This window comes from Antechinus flavipes, chromosome X (assembly GCF_016432865.1).
Source record: "Antechinus flavipes isolate AdamAnt ecotype Samford, QLD, Australia chromosome X, AdamAnt_v2, whole genome shotgun sequence".
NCBI lineage: Eukaryota > Metazoa > Chordata > Mammalia > Dasyuromorphia > Dasyuridae > Antechinus > Antechinus flavipes.
The window spans coordinates 56,261,245-56,284,112 of record NC_067404.1 but is presented as its reverse complement, the minus strand read 5'-3'; the positions used below and the strand labels follow the sequence as shown (position 1 = coordinate 56,284,112).

The following is a 22,868-nucleotide window of genomic DNA, read 5'->3' as shown; positions in this document are numbered from 1 at the left end:
GCAATCCCTTGCAATCTGTTTAGCCTCTCCAGAGTTGGCAAGAAGAACTCTGATTTTCACATCCTGTTCTTTTTCTGAGGGGGCTGCTAATGAGGGCTGGCAGTGGGGAAAGGGGAGAAGTGACGGGCTTAGATCATCCTCAAATTGGAAAGTTAGTTCCTGGATAATCTAGAGTCGGCTATACCTCATTCTCATGACAATCCTGCTTAAATTCAACAGCACACTTTTGTTAGACACTTTATGACTTATCCTGGTTCTTCAATGCAAAACTAAATGCTGAAAACAATTAAGAAATTGAAGCTCAAGAGCATGCCCTGGAGAATGTCTCTGAAGCCGAGTGACACAAAGGCAACTTTATGGGCACTGGCAATGGTTTGGGGGATTCCAAGTTCTTGTGCCATCCCCGCTTTTCAGGTGACAGCCACTGCCTGTCTCCAATCAGTGACTGCTTTGCAGATTTTCTCATTCTCAGTTTGGCTGGCTTCCTCCCATCATTGCAGCACTTTCCTTTGTGGTCAAGTAGAAGGAACTCAACCACTTGCAAAGCTTGTGCTCATGTTTCCTCCTGGTCAGTTCTGAAATGGACATCTTCTCTATCTGCAGTGTGAGGAGGATTCTGGGAAGATGGTGGAATGGGTGGGTAAATTTCAAGCTCTCCAGATTTCCCCCCACAAAACGAACACATTTGTGCCTCAGGATGAACCGAGACTGGTGAAAAATTAAAAAAAAACCTGGGGTAGAACAGGGGTCTTCCTGGTGCAAACCAAGAAGATGGGAAGATTAACCCTTGTGAAGTACAAACACCTCCAGGTTAGCCCCTCACAACACCAAGTTGGGATCCTGGGGCAAGCTAAGTTTGGTGGGAGACTCAGCAGGAACCACAGGAAGACTGAGTAAACTTCAGCTGATTAGGAATGCCAGGCTAGGCTGTGCTACAGAGCCATAGCACTGGATAGGAAGGAATCAGCATACCTGGTGAATGCAGAGGCAGTGGGGCAGGGATGCTGCTGAGTGTGGACACTTGCAGGAAGGTGGAGCTCTTGATTTGGGATTCTAGGTCAGAAGGGAGAGCTGAAGTAAAAGAAGAGGCACCATCCCCTACACCACAATTAAAGGTACTTAAACTAACATTTCTCATTAAAAAAAAAATAAACCGACAAAAAAGGAAGAATCCAAATTGAAAGGCATGACCAAAAGAAAAAGAACCCTGACACAATAAAGCAAGAAATAATCCAAGAAAATTGTCCTGGAGTGACAGAACAGAAGGGGAAGGCAGGAATAAGAAAAATACACTGATCACCATCTCAAAGAGATCCTTTGTGGAAAGCACATAGGAATATTGTTGCCAAATTTTGAAACCCCCCAGATCAAAGAGAAAATTTTGTAAGAAACAAACAAAAAAACAATTCAAATAATCTGGAGTTACAATTATAATTATATAGGACTTATCAGCAGTCACAGGAAGACCACAGGTCCTGGAATCACATACAGTGGCATTCAAAAAAACTAGGCCTGCAGCCAAAAATATCAGATCCAGCAAAAATATCCATGAATTTAATTAAAAAATGGACAATGAACTTGGAGATTTTTAGGACTATCTATCAACCAAAGCAGAACTCACTAGAAAATTTAACATATAAAAACCCCAATATCCAAGATTAATTTTAAGGAACTTAATGTGGACAAATTGCTTATGTTTTCTGTATGAAAACGTATACCATAGGTTTACAACTGACATTAGGAATTGGGTAGCTCAAAAGAAAAATTTATACAAATGAGGTACAGAGGAAGAATAGACACAGAGCTAATTAGAGGGGAGAGGAGGGCTTGTAGTTCTGAAAACTTATTCGTATCGGGAATGGATTAAATGGACAACATTACATATATACCACGAAGGATATAGCACCATACAAAATCTATAAAGAAATAAGGAGAGAGGGAAAGATGGAGGACGATGCAAAGGGAGGGGAAGAAAATAAGGAAGAGATCCATGGGTGGGGGGAGGCTAAGTAATAGACAAGTTAAGAAGCAAAATTAAGGTAGAAAACTTAGCAGAAATGGAAAAGAAGAGATATACATAAACATTTCAACAGAGATCAGGAGTCTAATTTATTAGGGAAAAATATAGTTAGTAATTACTGATCCAGTCAATCACAGCCAAACTTAAAGATTCAATCACGAGAGAAATTTATATGTCAGTCGTACTAATACAGTTTTAGATGTAGTGTGGTCTACTCATTTGTAGCCAGCTCCTCTGAAAAGGCCCAAACAGCAAGGATGGAAGAACAGATTCCCTGGGGGAGTCTAAGTAGGACAAAACAAAGTAGAATGTTTCTTTCTTATCTTCCCTCTGCCCTTGGGAAGAAGTCCCAATCCTTACCATTCCCAAACTCCCCTCACAGAATGACCTCCTCACTTCTGCTACTCCCTAACCTATGTCACTTAAACTCCATCTGCAGGTCCAACTCTGTCATTGACCCTGGGACCGATCCTGCAGTGACGGTGAGATCAAGGATGTGCTCGTCCCTGGGTGGCTAAATTAGAGTAAAGGAATAGGTCGTGGGAATTGAGGAGACAGGATCTAGGAGACCTGGGTGTTTGGAGGAACAGCAGTATGTATGTTGAAGTTCTCTAGTACATGGGGCAGGCTACAGGATAGAGAGGAAGATTATGAGCCAGGTACTAAACTCAGAGTTTAGAGAAAGAAAGGATATTGACCTGGGAGTCAGGAGATAAATACTAGAATCTGAAAAGACTGAGTTTCAAAGAAGAAGTTACCAAGTGAATGTGGATGAGTTGGAATCACTAGTGGCAAGGACTATGGCAACTCTGGAACCAGATGGTCAGGAACTAAGAGACAAGGTACATCCAGTACCAGAAAAAGTAGCCAAGCATGCAGTTTCCAAATGGGTGGGGATGGGAGTCGAGACCCTTGAGGACCAGAAAATGAATGGAGAAGAAGAAAAAGAAAAGAAGAAAGAGGAGGAGGAATAAGAAGAGGAGGAGGAGTAGGAAGAGGAGGAGGAGGAGGAAGAGGAGAAGAAGAAGGAGGAGAAGGAGGAGGAGAGAGAGGAGGAGGAAGAAGAGGACGAAGAGGAGGAAAAGAAGAAGGGAAGTTTGTTAAGGCTAACACAGAGTTTCAGGGGGTACAAAGGCAAGGATGGGCAGAGCTAGATTGCAACAGGGGAGCAAGGCTGAAAGAAGAAGAAATGGTGGTGGTGGGGAGGAGGTAGTATAATGAAATCTAACTCCCCAGGGATGGTAGAAGAGGGAGGCTAATGGGACGGAATATTATATATTGTCAGATGTGGTCACTGAATCATATGGTATTGCTTAATTGTTTTTCTTTGTGACTCTAGAAAAGGGAGTTGAAATGACTGTGGCATAAAAACAAAAGCCATCCATAAAAAGTATTTCTTTAAAAATCAAGCTCAGCAGGCTATGTAGAGTGGTGAGTTTATTGCTATTGTTAACCCACATGCTAAACAACCCAGCTTTGCCAACCGACTGAAAAAGAAGGGGAGGGGGAGATGAGGACTGCTTAAATAATAGAATTATAATTTTGGAACTGGAACCAATATCAGTCAGTCCATCCCCCTCATTTTACAGAGGATGAAATGGAAGCACAGAAAAATTAAGCGATTTTCAAGATCACCTAAATAGTAAATGGCAGGACAGAATTCGAACCCACCACAGCACACACTTTATCTAATGAGCCCAAGTCTTCTCCCTTAGAAAATGAAGCTAACAATACTTGCATTACCTACTTCATAGAGTTCTTGAGCAGAAAGTGTGAATGTTTTTTATCTTCTTCAAGTTTTGCAGAGGCATGATAATTTTATAAATACGTATTCATATGTTGGATTTAATATATATTTCTGCCATGTTTAACATATATTGGGCTATTTACCATCTGGGGGAGGGGAGGAAGGGGAGGAAAATTGGAACGCCAGGTTCTACAAGTGTTGATGTTGAACAATTATCCAGGCATATGTTTTGAAAAATAAAAAGCTTTAATAAAGGGGGAAAGAAATTTTGCAGAGCACTTGACATTTATTTGCTCCTCTGAGCCTCACAGCAAGTCTGTGAGGTAGGTACGGGTATTATCACCATATTTACAGGTGAGAAAACTGAGACTGAGTGTGGAAAAGTGACATGCCCAGGGTCACACAGCTAGGCAGTATGCAAGGTAGGATCTGACTTCAGTATTTCCTGACTCCACTTCTAGTACTCACTCTACTTGATCACCTAGCTGCCTCATTATTCTTTTAGTCTGCTTTTTCTCAAACCTCTGGTTCCCATTGGATGGAAAAGAGGGGGAATCCCCGCCCTGGTATACAGCCACCCATAACCACTTCCATTCTCCTGGGGAGAGGGCAACAGGGTAGCTTCAGCCCTTTCTCTACCTGCTCAGAACCTTCCAATGTGGGAATTTGGGTCAACGAGTCTTAAGGGCTCGAAAGGGTACATCTCCTCTCTTAACTTGACTTAGGGCAAAAAGGAACAGGTTAACTGTGCTATTGCTCCCCCCCATTTATTGTGAGAAGCTCTTAGAATTGTGCCATCCCCTCTAGCCAGACCTTACACTGAAACTCAATTAAGTGAAGAACAAGCTATGGTTTGCATTAGCAACCATCCCAAAGGCACCCGGTGGGTTGGATTTAACCAATTACCGAGCGCCACATCATAAACTGTCTTCATTGCTGCCCTCAGCTAACCACAATTTCCAGTAAATCCCATGTCTTCACCCAGAATCTGACAATTGGCTAATCTGGAGCCCCCAACCTCACAGCATCGGCTGTGGTTCTGCGAGTATTTCCTGGGCCTCCTAAACCCTCCCACTTACCCCAATAAAGGGAAGAGAACAGATGCACTTTAGGTATGCCTTTCAGCCTTCTGAACTGGGAAGGGGGGGGGTCTGAGACATGGAAAGCAAACAAGCTTGCGGATCAAGTTAACTATCCAAGATCCCCCCTTCCTCAGCTTGTAGCAGCCAGTGAATAAGAGAAAAAGAAAGCGTGAGACGAAAGTCGTACGAGGAACTGAAATCTGAAATGCTGGCAGCAGCATTCTACCATCTTTTTCTTCCTTCCTGACGTGCTTCTTGTTCCAAAATACTGGCAGAGTTGGGGACAGTTAAACTCTCCTCGGATCCCGGGTTGGAGTAGCACCTTTAAATGCACACATCAAGTGGGCCCTGCTTCAGTAAAACTGTATGTATACACCCACTCACACACACACGATATATACATGTATAAATACTTCCATATACATATAATTTATAGAAATATATCTATACAGAGATGGATATATACATACATTTACACTGATGTGTTTTTATACATCTGTAATATAGATGCATATGTACATATATATGTTTAATCTCAGCCATAGAGTAAACAAATTAACTGTCAAGTGTGACCCTGTCTGTGTGACCCTGAATAAGTCACTTAATCTTTCAATATCCCCAAGCTAGTCTCTAAGATTCTAAATTGTAGAATAGTTGCTTTGGAATAACAGTTGTGTGTGAAATGAATCAAATACGGGCCCCAAAGAGATGCCATCCAAAGCCTAGGAACCTCCAAAAGACCAGATTCAATTTGGGAGATTAACATTGAAAAGGTCAGTTTCTCCCCTTAGCTCAATGTTCCCTACCAAAAAATCTCTAAAAGTAGTCATGATAAGATTTATGTGAAGGTTTCCTTAAAATGGGCAACTTTTATGCCTTTCCCAGCACTCAATGTACAACATGGGCATTGGGAAGGAAATAGCCATTATTTCAGTTACAGGAAAAACCCATCTGAGACACAAAATAAAGCCCTTTAATAGCCCATTGGACTCACCTCAAAAGAGAAACACTTTGGGGAAAGGGGAGTGAAGAGGAGGTTAAAGAACAAACAATTCCCTATCTGGGCAACTCTCAGTGAGGTCCACATTTGGACTTCTGTCCCTTTTGTGGGCTTTCCCCTTCTCTACTTACCCAACTGAGAAACTAGATTTTTTTGGAAATTACTCCCAAACTGATGATGGATCTCAGGCTGGAAGGAACCTTAGAGTCCACCCAAGTTTAACTCCTTTATTTTACAGAGGAGGAAACTGAGGTCCAGAGAGAGGAAAGGGCTTGTCCAGGGTCACATGGTTAGTAAGCGGGGTTCTTCTTCACATCTATTTGTAGTCAAGTCCAGTCCTCTACCCACTTCTCTACCTTACATAGCATATCCTCAGGATCTCTAGTCACTGACCTATTCTTAGAAAAGGAAATACAAAAGCCAGAAGAAGGTGGCCAGGATATTGGAGGTCAGGGAATGCCCTTTCTATGTGCTTTTCTTGCAAGTTACCATTTTCCATTCCTGAAGTGGGGGTTGGGAACAATTCCTACCCCTCTTTTGCTGTATCCAGTCTAGAAGTTCATGGGAAAGAAAGTATGAGAAAATAAAGGGCGGGGCCATTTCACAGCTTACTTTTAGATACCACAGGAGAAAAGAGACTTTTCCAACAAGAATCTGATCTCCCCCCTCCTCCCAAGGCTCAGTCACAAATTATCTTGGAGTTCAGTCACTTAGAAGAAGAGGGATTTTCTGTGTCTACTCAGCAAGATGTCCATGGGGGCAAAGGAGAGGGAAAGCTTTCAATGTAGGTCCCCATCCTGTCAGAGCAACAGCTTGATTGGGGGCCTCATCGAATTGATCATGGTCTCCACTGGAACAACCCCATTGAAACTGGAGAAAAGATAGATTGATTATAGAAGGAAGAACCACACGGTTCCTTCAACTACCAGGCTTTCATCGTCCATTTAAAATAAGACCGATTTATCTTAAATTCACTAGATTTCTAGATAGCCAGCCATTTTGTACAGAGATTTTGCTTGACCTATATAGCTAAAACGAAAGCTTCTTTGTTGTTCGACTGAGATCTCCCAGGTCGCTGGACCACTCGGTATTTCGAGACACTGGCTTCACTGTCCCTGAGCAAACAGTCTCCATCTTGTCCCCTCCCCTTGGCTTGTATACATCATATTTTTACACTTAATTTTGATTTTTCTCTCAGAAGCAAGGAATGTAGAGGATTCGTGAGCTTGCCTTAATAATGGTGGTGTTTTTCCTGTGTGAAGGTAATGATTTATGTAGAAAGAGTAGCAGCAATGCTTTGAGCATGGCAAGATTCTTTGGCTCCAAGAGGGCCTGAAATGATCCCGTTACCTTTCCCTAAATTTAGGAATAACAGCTCACATATATAAAGTGCTTCACAATTCATAGGACTGCAGAACCTAGAGCTGGAAGGAAGGAATGTCAGAGGCTAACCCATCTGACCCCCATGTTTTATTGATGGGGGACTCAAGGCCCAGGGAAAAGAACACACTGTTCCTAGATCACACAGCTGAATTGCCATCAGAGGCAGGATTTGAACCCAGGACCTCTGATTCCAGAGCCAGGGCCTTTCCCCCCCAGTGTTTTCTGCACAATAATTTTGTGAAGGAGATAGGACAAGTATTATTAGTTATTCAATGAAAGGAGGATGAGGATGGTTTCACTTTTGCCTTTTATATTCCCAGTCTTTAGCCTTTAAGAAATGCTGATGAATTGACTGTCCCCATTTTGCATATAAACTGAGACTAAGAGAAGGCTATGGATTCATTCATGACCACATATAGTTCAGTGCTAGAGCCAGGACTCAAAGATCTTAAGACGGAGTTCAGGATTTTTGCCACTTGTACCAACCACACTGTTGTGACTTGTCTAAAAAGGCTGTCCGTGGACTAACCAACCCACTTCCTTATTTCTGCAACAGAAATGGCAAGGAGACAATTCCCCTGACTTTTCTCCCTCTCCAAACTTTGCTAATGGAAGAACTACCAGAATGGCTGGTAACTAAGGAAAAAGATGGCTGCACATCCCACAACCAGCTATTTGTGTTGGCTTTCACTGAGAAGCCTTTTAGGAAAGAAGTACGTTTGAGGCAGCAGCCCATAGAGCACTAGCAATAGAGACTTGTAAGCTTTTCCACTTCCTCCCTGGCACCCCAGGTAGTACCCGGGCAAATTCACTTCTTCCATTGAGTTTTTAGGTGTTACCCACATTAGCACCTGAGATAACCAATGTGAAGTCAAGATATACAAACGAAAGCCTTTGAACCGTTGGCCCTTAGACCCATAGTTCAATAGGCTTATCCCAAGTGTTGCTGGGAAGAAAATGCTTTATAAACCAAACCTTTATGCTTCAAGTGGACTCTCCTAACACATACGGCTGCCCTTTTGTTTCCCAGAATTCCATTGTTTCACCTGACTGTTGTTAACAGTAACAAATATCTGGAAGTCTCTCACTCTGTCACAGATTCTAACTCAATCACCTTCATGAAGTGACTCTGCAACTCTGATCCACATTTCTGCCCATTGCTCACACATAGCAAAATTATTGTCTAGCACTTAGCACTGTGTTTGGTATATACTTTACAAGTGCTTCATAATTGTTTTTTTCATTCTTTCGTCAAAATGTGACACAAGGATCGCATTACTGTTGCTATTATTACCTCCCACTTTTTTCTTTTTTCTAATTAATCAATTTTTTTGGTAATTTTTTAAACATTAAGATCATCTCCCAGTATGTCTCACTCCCTCTCCCAAATGATCCCTCCCTTATAACAATGAAAAAATTGAGCAAAACCAATCAACAAAGCAATCATACCTGAACGCATATACAACATAGCTCACTCACAATCCTCTGTCTACTGAAAAAGAAGTCTGCTTCCTCTTCTTTTCTCTGGGACCAAGACTGATCACTGCAATTCATCTGAACTCCACGGGGCTATAGGCTTTTCCTTAACACACTACAGTCACATTGTGCATATTATTCTCTTGGTTCTACTCTCTTTGCTTGGTATCTATTTATAAAAAAAAAAACCTTTGCCGTGTCCTGAAATCTTCACATTTGCTATTTCTTGTGGTGCAGTATTTACTTTACACACATAAACCACAATTTGCTCAATCTTTGCCCCCAGCTGATAGGAATCAACTTTATTTCCAATTTTTCACTACCACAAAGAGAGAAGCTAGGAATAATTTGGTACATATAGTGATCAATGATGGGAACAGTCATTGTTGGAAGGGCTGGGGGGGAATAAGTACCCTCAAAACTATTGGTGGAGCTGTGTATTGATTTAACCATTCTGGAAAGCAATTTCTAGTTTTGCAAGAAAAGTCACAGAATTCTTTGGTCCATTCATGCTACGACAAGGCATAATCCACAAGGTCAGCAGTGACAGAAGAGAAGGTATAACTCTTTTGTAAGGACTTACATTTTTTGCTATCTTTATGTCAACATAAAATAGTCAAATGCTAATGCATAATATAATATATAATAATTTTGACCACTTTGTGTAACTATCCTAAAACATCATTCTATTTTTCTTGAACTTTCTATTTTTATTTCATCCATATTTTATATTTCTTCCCTTGCATCCCATCACCTGACATCATCTACTGTGTAAACAAAAAATGTTAAGGGACCTTTTCTGGGGTTTCTAGTACTTTCTGGTGGCTTATCAGAGCATTAAGGCCACTTACATGGCAGGGCCCTAGTTATTATGGGATCCCATATTATTATATGGGTGCACAACAGAGGTGGTTGTTTGTCCTTCCTTCTTGAAGAAGACCATGACATAATGTCAGGGATGCCATGACATGCAAGTGAAATATATTTAAGTGAGAGAGGGCTAGGTTAGGTCATCTGCCTCATTTTCCCCTTCTGAGCCAGTGGGGGCCAGAGGCCAGATAGAGATCAGAACAACTGGAGATGTCCCTGGATGAAATGGGAGACCTTGGCTTTTTCAAGCTTAGGTCTTCAATAGGTCTCAGTTTGACTGGGCCAACACCCATTCAGTGATTTAGGTTAGATAGCAATGAAGGCAAAGAATCTTTCACCTAGTCCAAAAAAAAAAGAAAATCTAAATAAATAAACAAGTAAATAGGTAGACAGACAGACAGACAGATAGATAGATAGATAAATGAAAATAATAAATAAATGAATTAACTAATAAATAAATAAATCTGGAAGGGGAAGACCCTCAAGGTTTCTGGCCAAAGCAGAAATGACTTCTATTTACATTCAATCTGACCCCATCATGACCCAAACAAGACCAAATGGAGCTTGGCCTAGGACCCACCAGTGGCCAGTGAGAATCAGATGGGTTTGGGTTTAAGGGCACGACAAGTGGGAAGGACAAATAAAAGCCTCAGCAAGAGGTACTGACCACATTGAGGCACCCTGCCTGGATCTTGAGGCAGGCAAAGAGGTAAAAGGAATGAGCTCACCCCAACTCAACTAGGACTAACAGCCAGGAGCCTTTCATTGGGAAGGACAAGTCAGGAAAGGCTCATGGCTGCTTGGGTGGCCTTTTTGAGCTACAACGGGGCGGAGATTGTGTGGTTTTATAACAACAGAGCTGAAGATGTGTTGACTAGCCAAATGATAGTGGCCCAGGAAAGTCTCCATCTGAAAGAGTAATAACACTTTCACTAGGCAACAGGAACAGAGTGGAGGAAAGAAAGCAGAATGTCAGCATTATATGGGTCAAGGAGCTGAGAGAGGCCGAGGGTCTGACCCAGGACAAGGATCGAGAAAGAGAGCAGCACAGGGTATGAAAGAGACACAAGGTCTGAGAGAGCCTGGGGATCTGTGAGGGGCTAAGAATCTTGAAGAAGTCCAGCATCTGAGAGAAGCTGAGTTATGTAGGTTCTAGCACATGGAGTTTTCCTGTCTCCATACAAGACAGACTTCATCAAGGTCAAAAGCCTTCCCCACCTCCAAGCAGGAATTTTCTTCTACCTCACAAGAGGTATAATTAATATAATAATATAATATATATAATGAATATAATAATATAATACTCTATAGGAGATTATACCCATTCATCCATGTATGGGTAAGTGAGGAGAATATTATTGCTTAACTTCTTGCTATTTAGTTTGCAATCTTATTCCAATGAAATATTTTATTATCTGACTTATGACTCTTACCCAGGTGACTTGGTAAAGAATGAAGTGAATTCTGCTCAAGCAGAATAGTATTCCCGAGCTGAACTCAAATAGCGACAGGAAGTCAGAAATGAGTGGAATATCCATTATAAATGTATTGATCTTGGTTTCTATTGGGAAATGTACATTTTTAATCAAATGCCTAAAAAGGGTTCTGGTTTTTTTCTAAGTTGTTGAGGCAAAATCTTTCCTAGAAAAACCTAGCACATTTTAGAGCCACAACTGGGCTGAGGACCTTATATGTGAGATTATGACTTTTAATATCACTGCCTCATCTCAAACAGTAAACAATAGTTTCCCAAATATAGCCACTAAACTTCAATAAATTAGAGCAAGAAAATTCCACATGGCGATTGCAACACTTCTTTTCCTAAAGTGAGAGTCTGACTCTATCTTTCCCCGCTCAAGAAGCTCTAATGACTCCCTAGTGTATTGAATCGCTAGAAACAGTACAAACTCTATTGTCTGGAATCTGAAGTCTATCTCAGGCTGGCCACTAGCTATCTTTTTAGACTTATTAGACATGACTTTCTTTCATGCACCATACAGTGACGCTAAACTGGACATTGCCAATGGTGTTCTGTCTCCTGTCTCCATACCTCCGCCCAGACTGGTTCTCACTCCTGGGATGCCATCTACCTCAAGTCTATCTCTTGGAATCTCTAGTTTTCTTGAAAGTTCAGCTCATGTCCCATCATGTACATGAGATCTTTCCAAATCCTGTGCCCCCTCCACTCTCCACTTTGATCTGCCAGTGTCTCCTTCCCTAAAGGACCTCATTTTGACTCTGTGTGCTAAGCACTCGGTATACAAGAACATATTTGAGTACATGGGACATAAATGTAATGTGAATATTTACACAGTGGTTAAATGCAAGGTAGTCTGGGAGGGAGGGCATGAGTGGTTGGAGCATCAAACAAGGCATCATGTAGAAGGTGGTACCAAAGTTTTTTCTTCAAGGAAAAAGAGGGATTCTATGAGGAAAAGAAGAAATGCATTCTAGGCATGGAGTATACAATAAATGCAAAGCCACAGAGATGGGGATAGAGTGTCATGTGTGAAGAACAGAGAGGCCAATTCACCTGGATCATAAGGTTCAAGAAGGGAAATGTCATTGAATGAGGCTGGAAAGATAGATTGGGACCATGATGTGAAGAGCTCAACAAAAGAGTTCTATTTCATCCTAGAAGCAAAAGGAAGCCAATGGAGGTGATTACGTAGGGGAATCACACGGGCTTAAAGAAAATTCATTTGTCAGCAATGCGGAGGACAGATTGGAGGTGGAAGGGTCTTGAGCATAGGAGACCCATTGTTTCGATAGTCTAGGAGAGATGAGCAGGGCCCAAACTACTAAGATAGACAAGTAAGTTGAGAGAGAGTTGGATGAGAGAGAGATAGATATCTGGTAAATTACTACATATGTGAGGTGAAGGAGGGTGAAAAGTCCCAGATAATGCCAAGGTGACTGATCTTGGAGACTGGAAGGTTGGTGAATCCCAGAAGGTTGACCGAAATAGGCATAATATCAAATAAAGCAGATAGTCCAGGAAGGATGAGGTCAGAACATCACATCTAGGAATTATGAGATAGCTAGTAGTAATAGTGGAGAGAGCAGAGTGATGAGGTCAGAAGCCAAACTGTAAAGAATTGAGGAGTAAGAGAAGAAAGCAGGAAGAAAAGATAGCTTTTTTTTAAAAATTTAGCTGAAAAGGGCAAGGGAGAGGTATAGGATGATAACTTGAGGGATGGTAAGGTCCAATGAAGGTTGCTCTGTTTTGTTTTATTTTGCTTTTTTAAGGATAGAAGAAACTTACCTGTTTGGAGGCAGTAGAGAAGCAACCAGTAGAGGGAGAAAGGAGGAAGATTAGAGAGAAGGAAATATGATTGAGGTTGCCATATACTGGAGAAGACAAATCAAATATACAGGGAGAGGGATTGGCCTTGGAAGGGAAAGGAAAAGAGAGCAGCTGGGGTGTAAAAGAATTCTGACAAGAGAAATAGAGGAGAGAAAGCTCTCATCAGGTTGCCTCGATTGTCTCATTAAAGCAAGAATCGAGTTCCTCAGCTGAGTGAAGGGAGAGAGGAGGTTGTGGGAAGCATGAAGAGGGAAGAGAGTTTCTTAGCTTCTATGGAGAATGTGAGAGATAATCAAACAGAGAGGAATAAAAAGGTTGCATAAATAAAATAATAAGAAAGAAAGGAAGGGAGGGAGGGATGGAGGAAGAGAGGGAGAGGGAGAGAGGGAGAGAGAGAGAGAGAAAGAAAAAAAGTAAAAAAGTGAGAGCCCAGATGAGACTGGATAACACTAAACTGTAATATCTAATCAGCCCAATTGTGAGACTTCCTCCAATTTTGTGACAGGGACGGCAAGAACTATCCAGAGCTGAGGTTTGCCCATTGAAGAGCTGGGATAGGACGAGGGAACAGAGGAGCAGTTGAAATGGCTTAACTATAGTTGGAGAAAATGAAGTCAGAGAACAGGCAATGGCTCGAGAAAGCACTGACGGTTAAATGGTTTTGATGGAGGCAAAGAATGGTTTTAGGAGGGTTTAAGCATGGGAAGAGATGGAATGGTTAGATAGGCGTAACGTCAGAGCTTCTAATTAGGAAAATATACATAAAGGTAAAGACTAATTGTTCCAGTTTTGCCTCTTTCCTCACACCTAATAGGTGCCCAATAAACTCTTGCTAGCTTGATTCTGAAATGTTGGGAGCACGGGAGCATGAGTAGCAGGTTTGCTTCTATTCTTCCCTCCTCTCTTTCCTACTTGACCTCAGCACGTTCTCTTTTCCTTCAATTTCTATGGCATCAGACAAACAACGCTTCACTAGAATGGAGGAAAACCAGATGAGAACTCTGAGTCTCAGAGGTTTTATATTTCCTTTAAGGAGCATATGAGCCAACCAAGGTTTAAACATGTCAGTTCCTCCATGGATCTGAGCCTTCCCAACAGCATTTCTCAGGCCTGCCTGGGCCTGATTGGAGTGGGGCCTCCTTCAAGATGTACAGGCAGCAGTGGCCAGCAAGACCAGTCACAAGGAAGTTATGGACAGTGGATGCTCACTGAGTACAGCTTGATTTCCCTGTGACGCATGGAGCTTCATGTGTTTCCTGAACTTCTGGCTTTCCAGGCTGGTTCTTCTGTCGCCTGTTTTGGCCGCCTCTCGCATTAACCCAGCTCGTGGTTTGGCTTTGGTTCTTGTCTGCTATCTTAGCTCTGGTATTTCTCTGCAGCCTGCCCCGTCCCCCACCCTCAAACTGATCTCCCACCTGCCTCATCCTAGCTGGGGCTGTTAATCCCTCATTTTCCCCACTGAACAACATGGGGATTTTCCACAAACACCATTCCTTTAACCCACAGTGATTTATGCTTATCTCCAAGTAAATGCTCAATCCCAGCCCTCTAAACCTTACCCCTGGGGTCTATCAGTGACATTAGCAGAAGCTGCTGAAACCTCAATTAGTTGAAAAAAGAAAAGAGGAATTATAGATTTAGAGCTGGAAGAGACTCCAGAAGCCAGCTAATTCAACTCCTTTTTTTAGAGGAGGAAACTGAGTCTCAAGGAGGCAAGGTGATTTACCCAGACTCATACAACCAGTATTTCTTTTCCTGGCTCCAAATCCAACGCTCTATCACTACCTCATACCGCCTTGTAAAGACATCTTTTATTTTCTGTGAAGTTCCCAAATCTTCCCTCGATTCCTCTCCAATTTCAGTTTGTTTTCTGTCCATATTATAATTATCCTACCAGTTTAACCTCAATGTAATGAAAGCAGAATTGTTTATCTCTTAAGCCCTGCACACTGTCCAATTTTTCCATGACCACTGATTATAATCCCACTTTGCCTTTCCTCCAAGTCTGAGACCAAAGACTCTCTCTTTTACAGCCCCCACATAGATTCAGCTGCTAAGTCCAGCTGCTCCCTCCTCTGCCATTTCCCAAAGTCCCCTTTCCTTGTGCCCCGCTCCCACCATTTTTAGGGCATAAAGAAGGGGTACGACTTGTATCCTTTCTTTCTCCATTCCCTTTCTCTCCCTATGGGTGTCAACCAAGAATCTCAACCCTGCTCTAACCCCCTGTGGTTTGCAAATGAAAGAAATGTGGTGAGCAGTGATTCCAAAATTAAATTAGGCAACAATGCATTTAGCAGTGTTTTGAAAACAAACAGCGACTTGTGCTCGCTGAAGCATTTCCAACAGATGGGGTCATGCCGTGAGTGGCAGGCTGTCATGAATTACTCACAGAATCTCAGAATCTCAGAGTTGGAAGGGACCGGCTAGTCTGACCCATGTCTGAAAAAGGATTCCCTCAACCGCATACCCAAGCAGAGGTCAGCCAGCCCCTGCCTCAAGACTTCCAGACCCTGATGCCACAAAGGGACAGCAACTGCTCTAGCCTCTATGAGTTTCAGGTTTCCTTGCCATCTGGACTTGAAAAAAAAAAGGCAACCATTAACATAAGAATTCTTACTTTTAATTCCTCCATAAATGAGGGCCAAGCTCTGAACCAATCCCAACAAAACTGACACTTGAGGGGCTTTTTCATTAAATATGAGCCTTTGACATACTTCCTTCTAGACCCCCTTACATTCTACAGCATTATGTGTGCGGCCAATGCCTTTGGTGCAGTGTGCGGTCATAGAAGAAGGCAGAACAACCGAATCCATTTGGGAACTGCACCCAGGATCTTGATTTCAAACCAACCTCTCTAAGAGAAGAAACCCCACCGAAATCAGTATCCATACTCAGGAGGCCAGTTTTCCCAGCATGTTTCTGTTTCCTCAGTTTCTCTTATGATCAGAAAGTGTGTCATCAAGTGGAAAAGGAGAGAAAGGAAGGGTCAAAGAAGGAAAAGAGAAAATCTTCTTTATGAAATTTGCTGAAATTCATGATTCTGCTTATTTTGCTCTGTATCTGTTCATACAAATCTTTCCCAAATTTCCCCAAATCTTCATAGTTATCACTTCTTCTGGTGCAACAACATTTAATTATATTCATTTATTGCATTTAATCACTTAATGGGCATGCATTTCCTTCCAGTACCATGTTATAATCCCAAAAATGCTACTAAAGTATTTCTGCATATATGGGACCATTTTCTCTGTTTTTGATCTCCTTGGGATACATGCCTCGTAATTTTATCACAGGATCAAAGGATATATGCAGTTTAGTTAATTTTTAAAATATAATTCCAAAGCATTTTTTAGAATGCATAGACCAATTCAAAGCACCACCAAAGGTGCTATTGTGTGCCGATTTCCCCACATCTTCCAGTACTTACCTTTTTTGTCTTGATCAATTTTCCAGTCTTGTGGGTATAAGGAGAAATCTCAAAATGGTTTTAAGTTGTATTACCCTTATTATTAGTGAATTTAAGCATTTCTTCCACATTCAATACAATTTCCACCCAGCAGTCAAAGTGATTTTCTTAAAGTGCATTTTTGACTCTAAAATACTTTCCTACTTAACAAACTATTTGTTACCTCTGTGATCAAGTACAGACTCAAGTATTGGCATTTATAGCCCTTCATAACCTGGTCCCAACTTACCTTTCCAGACTTAATACATAGTATTCCCCTTTGCAGATGTTATAGTCCAACCAAAGTGATCATTTTGCTTATTGATAAGAACTCCATATCCTAAGCTGTGCCTTTGCATTCACTCCATAACTGGAATGTCCTCCCTCCACATTTCTACCTCTTACAATCCATAGTTTTCTTCAAAGCAAGCTCAAACTCCATCTTCTAGAGATAGCTAGGTGGTGCTGCAGTGGATAGGGAACTGGGTCTAGAGTCAGTAAGATGAGTTCAAATCCAGTCCCAGACACTAGCTGTGTGACCCTGGGAACCCATTTAACCTCTGTTCATTTTAGTTTCCCTATCTGTAAAGTAAGAATAATAGCACCTACCTCCTAGAGAAGAAAGAAAGAAAGGAAGGAAGGAAGGAGGGAGGGAGGGAAGGAAAGAAGGAAGGAAGGAAGGAAGGAAGGAAGGAAAGGGAAGGGAAGGGAAGGAAGAAAAGAAAAGAAAAGAAAAGAAAAGAAAAGAAAAGAAAAGAAAAGAAAAGGAAAGAAAAGAAAAGAAAAGAAAAGAAAAGAAAAGAAAAGAAAAGAAAAGAAAAGAAAAGAAAAGAAAAGAAAAAAGGAAAGGAAAGGAAAGAAAGAAAGAAAACTTAGCCCATTGTCTGGCATGTACTAGGCACTATGAAAATACTTGTTCCCTCTCCTTCCTCCCCACTAGCTACATGAAGCCTGTCTTGATTCCTCCAGCATTGGTGTATCCCCTCAAAAAAATTATCACATACCTATATACACAATTCCCTTCAGGATACACTGTAAGCTTTTTGAGGGCAAGGACTGTTTCACTTCTATTTGTGATTCTAGAGCTTAGAACAGAGGTAGGCAATTAGTAGGCCCTTTATAAATGTCAATAATCAATTTATTTGAAATCAGAAAATGCTAATACTCTTTCATGCCTACTTTCTTCCCTTAATTTCCTTGAAAATGTAGTCCAGAAAATCTTAGGAGTCTCTGAGATCTTTTAAATTTTTCAAACATTTTAATAATGATACTGAAATATTTTAATTTCTAAAATGATAAACTTCAGTCGATATAATTTCCATAAACAAAAGCTCTTTGGGGTATAATTTTAAGTGTATAAAAGGGTTCCAAGACCAAAAAGTCTGAGAACCATTGAAATAAAGTAATTCTTTGGTAGTTTTAAAATATAGCACTAAATATACAAATTATTATAAGCAGCAGCATTATATTATTATAGAGATGTGATCTAGCCACAAACATTAACTCTCTATATTTTTGTAAAAATCACATTTAGTTCTGTGTGTATATAGGTGTTTATACACACACACACACACACACACACACACACACACACACACATATACATTTTACACACACACATACACATACACACATATATCTTATAGTTTCTTTGAATGAAATTTCTTTTTCTATCTACCTCTGCTGAGTTTTGTTAGTAATATATATAAAGACTGATTATTCTTGTGGGGCTTATTTTATATCTTGCTCTTTCCCTAAACTACTAACTGTTTTAGGTGACTCTTGAGGATTCTCTAAGTAAACAATGTCATCTACAAAGAAAGAAATTTTGTCTCCTCTTCACCTGTGTTTATTCTCTTGATTTCTTTATCTTGTCCTTGTCATATCAATCATTTCCAGAATTATTATCAAATAATAATCATTACAAGGAACATCCTTGCTTTACTTCTACTCATTAAAAAGGCTTCAATCATTTCTTATTCCACTGCAGATAATGGTAACTGTTGGTTTTTAATAGCAATCATTTGTCAAATTGAGGAAAGGTTTGTTAAATCTTATGATTTTATGGCATTTATACCATGAATAAATACTCCATTTTGTCATAGTCTTTTTTGTATCTATTGATATAATTATGTGATTTTTATTATCTTCTTTATTAATATAACATATCATGTTTATAGTTTTCCTAAAGGTAATTCTTTACATAAACAACTATAAATAACCTTGTCACAGTGAATCATCTTTTGAATGTAATTCTGTAGCTGCCCTAATATAATGAATATTTTTGTGTCAAGATTAATTAGTTCATTAATTGCTGCTACAGTTGTTTTTCTCTGCTTTTAGCCTCCTATTTTTCTTAAGAACTTAAATACCTGTGTCATCATTTTCTCCTTCTTTATCCAAAACCCTTACATTTCTCTTTTCTTTCTCTTTCTCTTTTTCTTTTTCTTTTTTTCCCCCTGAGGCAATTGGGGTTAAGTGACTTGCCCAGGGTCACACAGCTAGGAAGTGTTGAGTGTCTAAGGTCAAATTTGAACTCAGGTCCTCCTGACTCCAGAGCTGGTGCTGTATCCACTGTGCCACCTAGCTGCGCCCAAAACCCTTACATTTCAATCTATATGGCGATGCTTCTTCAAACATCTTGGCTTCCAAATACTGCCTTCTCTCCCTTCATTTCAGCTCTCCCTTACATCTCATTCCTTTGCTATTGAATTTATACATCTGACTCTTTTCTCCTCCTAATTTTCTATAGTGCCTTACCCTTAGAAATATTCCTCCATGAAGGAAATGAGGTCAGATGGAGGCAAAGACTCAAGTAATGAGTCATAATCAGTCTTCCCTCCTAAATCCATGTTCTCCTGGCTCTGGTTCTATGACACCTCCCGTTCCTACCCTGGGTACTAGTTGCCTTGGGGTCTAATATGGCAAATCCCTCCTCCATACACCATTAGTTATATTTTTTTTAACCAAAAACATATACTTGGGAACATTATGAAGTCAAATTATATCCTTTTCCCTTCAGTGTCAAGGTAGCATTGGGGCAAGAGCAGCTCTCAAATGTACTCCACCGGAATTCTTCCTCTGAGATGAGAGGGAACCATTAACCAGAGCTTTTTAGGCTCAGCCATTTTGCCAGTTCCAAATCTATCAAATTACACTATCAGCTAGCCCACATCTCTCCATCTTTTCCACAAAAGCAGGGGAGATTTTGTCATATGTTTTCCTAAAATCTAGGTAAATTAGATCTGCAGCATTCCCTTAATCTACTACTAGTTTAGGGATTCTGTCAAAAAAAGGAAATAAAGATAATCTGGGACAACCCTGCTAAAACCCTGCCTTCTCCTTGTGATTGCAGCTTCTTTATCTAGATGTTCACTAACTCTCCCTTTCATAATCCTTTCCAGAATTTTGCCAGGAATCAAAGTTGTGCTCACTAGCCTATACGTTGAAGGTTTTATTCACTTCCCTTTTTTCAAAGTTAGGACCTTTGCCCTTCTCCAGTCCTGCAGAGTCTCTTCCATTTCCCCTGGTTTTTTAAGATTACTGACAGCGGCTCAGCATTTGCATCTGCCAGCTTTTTCAGTACCCCCAAAACATAGCTCATCAAGGCCAAATGACATGAACCCTTCAAGGGCAGCTCAGAACCCTTACTGTCTCCTCACTTAACTCAAACATCATTTTGCTCTATCCTTTCCAGTTCAAAGGTCACTCTGCCAGAGAAAACAGAAGCAAAACAAGAAGGAAGAAGCTCTGCTTTGTCTCTGTCATCAGTTATCATCATTTCAGCAACCCTGAGCAGCAGGCAAGTACCTTCTTTGATCTTTTTCTTCCTACCTTAAAAAACAAAACAAAACAAAACTAAAGCCTAAAAATATTATTTCTGCCATCTGCGGTCATCCTTTAGAATTTTAGAATTTAGAATTCTTGATCCTATTTTACTAGACTATTATTGTATTAGTGTATTATATTGTATGGAGGCAGCTAGACGTCATTGAAGACAGCACTGGGTTTCTTTCAGCTGAAGGTTGAGTCAGAAAGACCTGAGTTCAAATCCAGTCTCAAACACTTACTAGTATGTGATCCTGAGCAAGTCACAACTTCTGTTTGGCTTAATTTCTTCAACTATCAAAATAATAGCACCTACCTTGCAGGATTGTTTTGAGGATCAAATAAGACAATATTTGTTATAAGTGCTTAGCAGAGTACTCGGCACACAACAAGTGCCCATACATGTTTTCCGTCCCTCTTTGCTTCCATTTTCTGTACCTTTTTTAAAAATCTATGTTGACTGGTAACTTCCATCTGCAGCCACATGCCTCTTTCTTCTTATCAGAATTATTTCTTTTTGTACCTTCATAATTTCATCTTTGGGAATTTCCCATTCCTCTGACTTATTTTAGCTCAAGGAACCTTATGTGTACCTCCTTGGAGCCCTCCAAAATTTGCTCTCCTAAAATGTAAGGTGTGTTTTTGACTAACGCAAGCGTTTCTCTCTTTTTGTAGTCAGTCAGGTGTTTATTAAATACTGTGCAGGTACTGTGCTTAAACTCTGAGGATGAAAAATTAAAAAAAAAGAAAATGAAACAGTCCTTGCCCTCAAGGAGCTTGCATTCTAATGGAGGAGACATGTAACTAACTAGGGATTTACAAAAGAGATAGTAGGTAGGTGGTCATAGAGGAAATGTGGGCTGGGAACTCCTACAGAGTATGAGATGTCAGAGGAAATAAGAGGTATAGACATTAAGTTACTCTGAACCTGAACATGTATATGTATGTGTGAACAGGGACGTGTGTGTGGATTTGTGCATGCATGTGTGTGTACATGTGTATATACACACACATACATAAACACAAGCAATCGCTACAACCCTCCTGCCCAGAATTACTGCAGTGTGGGAGTTAGACGAGATGACTTCTAAGGTTGTTTCCAGCATCAAGATGTTGTGATGTTTATGGCTGTCTGTATAGGACCCAACATTAAATGATATATGATATATATATACATACAGTTATATATATAAAGCTAATTCTTCAGAACCATTCCAATAGTATAACACTTGCCTTTATCTTGAATCAGTTTCTTTTTACTCCCAACACAATTTTAGGCAGTAACCCAACCAGCCCCAAAATCCCAAATATTGATCTGTGGACAAAGTGATCAGTCATGATGTGTCCAGAAAGTCATGTGACTGGCAGGATGGTAATTCCGGACCTGCGCTGAACTGAAAAATTATAGTCAGAACTGCCTGGAAAGAGTTCTGTCGCTATACAGAGTCAATATATCCTGGGTACATACCGGTCCCAAGCAATACAAAAGACTCTCACTTAAAGTCTTTGAAGAATACATGGCCACTCACCGAACACAAGAAACAGGATTTTGGAAGGTTGGGTGAGAGAAGATTGCGGTCCGTTTTTGAAATGATCTGTGATACTTTCTTCTTTAAGCTGCCCCAGGATTCTCCTTTGGGAATGATGAGCATTGCCAGCTATCACTGATTGTGCTGAGCAAGCTTGCTTTGATTCCTCCTTCGGAGAGATTGAGTGTTACAGACCTGCCTGCTCAGCTCTCCTTGGCAATTTCGTAGTTAACGACTGACACTAAATTACCTTCTTTTATCTGGAATGGGAGTAGGGGCAGATTAACATTGCCCCTCCTTCACTCAGACCTGTAGCCAGGTCTCAGGAAAAGGTGGTCTCCGGCAGGTGTCATGGACCCCAACAGGTTGTGGATTGAGAATGAGGCAGATTCAAAATAGTGATTCCTCATGAACCTTATGGACCAAATTAAGGAGGTTTGTCTCCTCGGTTGTTTGTTTTTTCTGTTTCTTAATAGATACTCCCCTCCTGTCCAACTCATAACTGATTCCTTCTTTGGAAGAGGGTAACCACCTCCACTGACCTTCATAGCTGGCAAACTTTGAAAGGCAGAAGATAAGATATTGTGTTAGCTTTGGGGAAAGAGATGAGCAGATCTGGATCTTAGCGAGGAAAAAGCAGACGGGCTTTCTGGGGTCTCTGGTCCTTGTTTTGTTTTTTTGTTTGTTTTTCCCTGTCTTTCCCCCGATTAAGCTGAAGAGCAGAAGCTTGGCTCAGCTCTCATGCTCTCTCTCGCCCCCTCCTGGTTGCACATAAGAACAGCAACCTCCTGGCTCTGCTCTTCCTCTTCTCTATGTAACAGCCCAGAGAGAAAGAGCTTGGGGGCTTTATTCTCTCAGCTCTGACTCTCTTCCCCTACAGGTGGCCAGGAGAGCAAAGTAGGGCAGAATCAGACTTTCCTCCTCTCATCGGCTCTAATTTATTTCACCCAAAAAGCTTTCCTTTGCTCTTTCTCTCTTCCCAAGTGTCCATTTCTACCCTCCTTTTCATAGGTTTTGTGCATTTGTATTGAATCTGGCATTTTCCTTGATAGTGTAGCTCTTTAATAATTCTCATTAATTGTCTTTAATTCATATGGTTTGGCTGGGGTAGGGGAGGGGATTGTGGCCAGTGCATAGAAGATTCCCAAAATGCTGGCCTATGATTTTGGATTTGAAATCAA

At 40.8% G+C, this 22,868-nt stretch overlaps 1 protein-coding gene across 1 annotated transcript in view; it reads right to left on the bottom strand.

Annotated features, from left to right (window-relative positions):
• LOC127543146 (mitogen-activated protein kinase kinase kinase kinase 4-like) overlaps positions 1-22,868 on the bottom strand; it is a 216,880-nt gene that overhangs the window by 184,001 nt on the left and 10,011 nt on the right. The gene's annotated exons all lie outside the window — the stretch shown is intronic.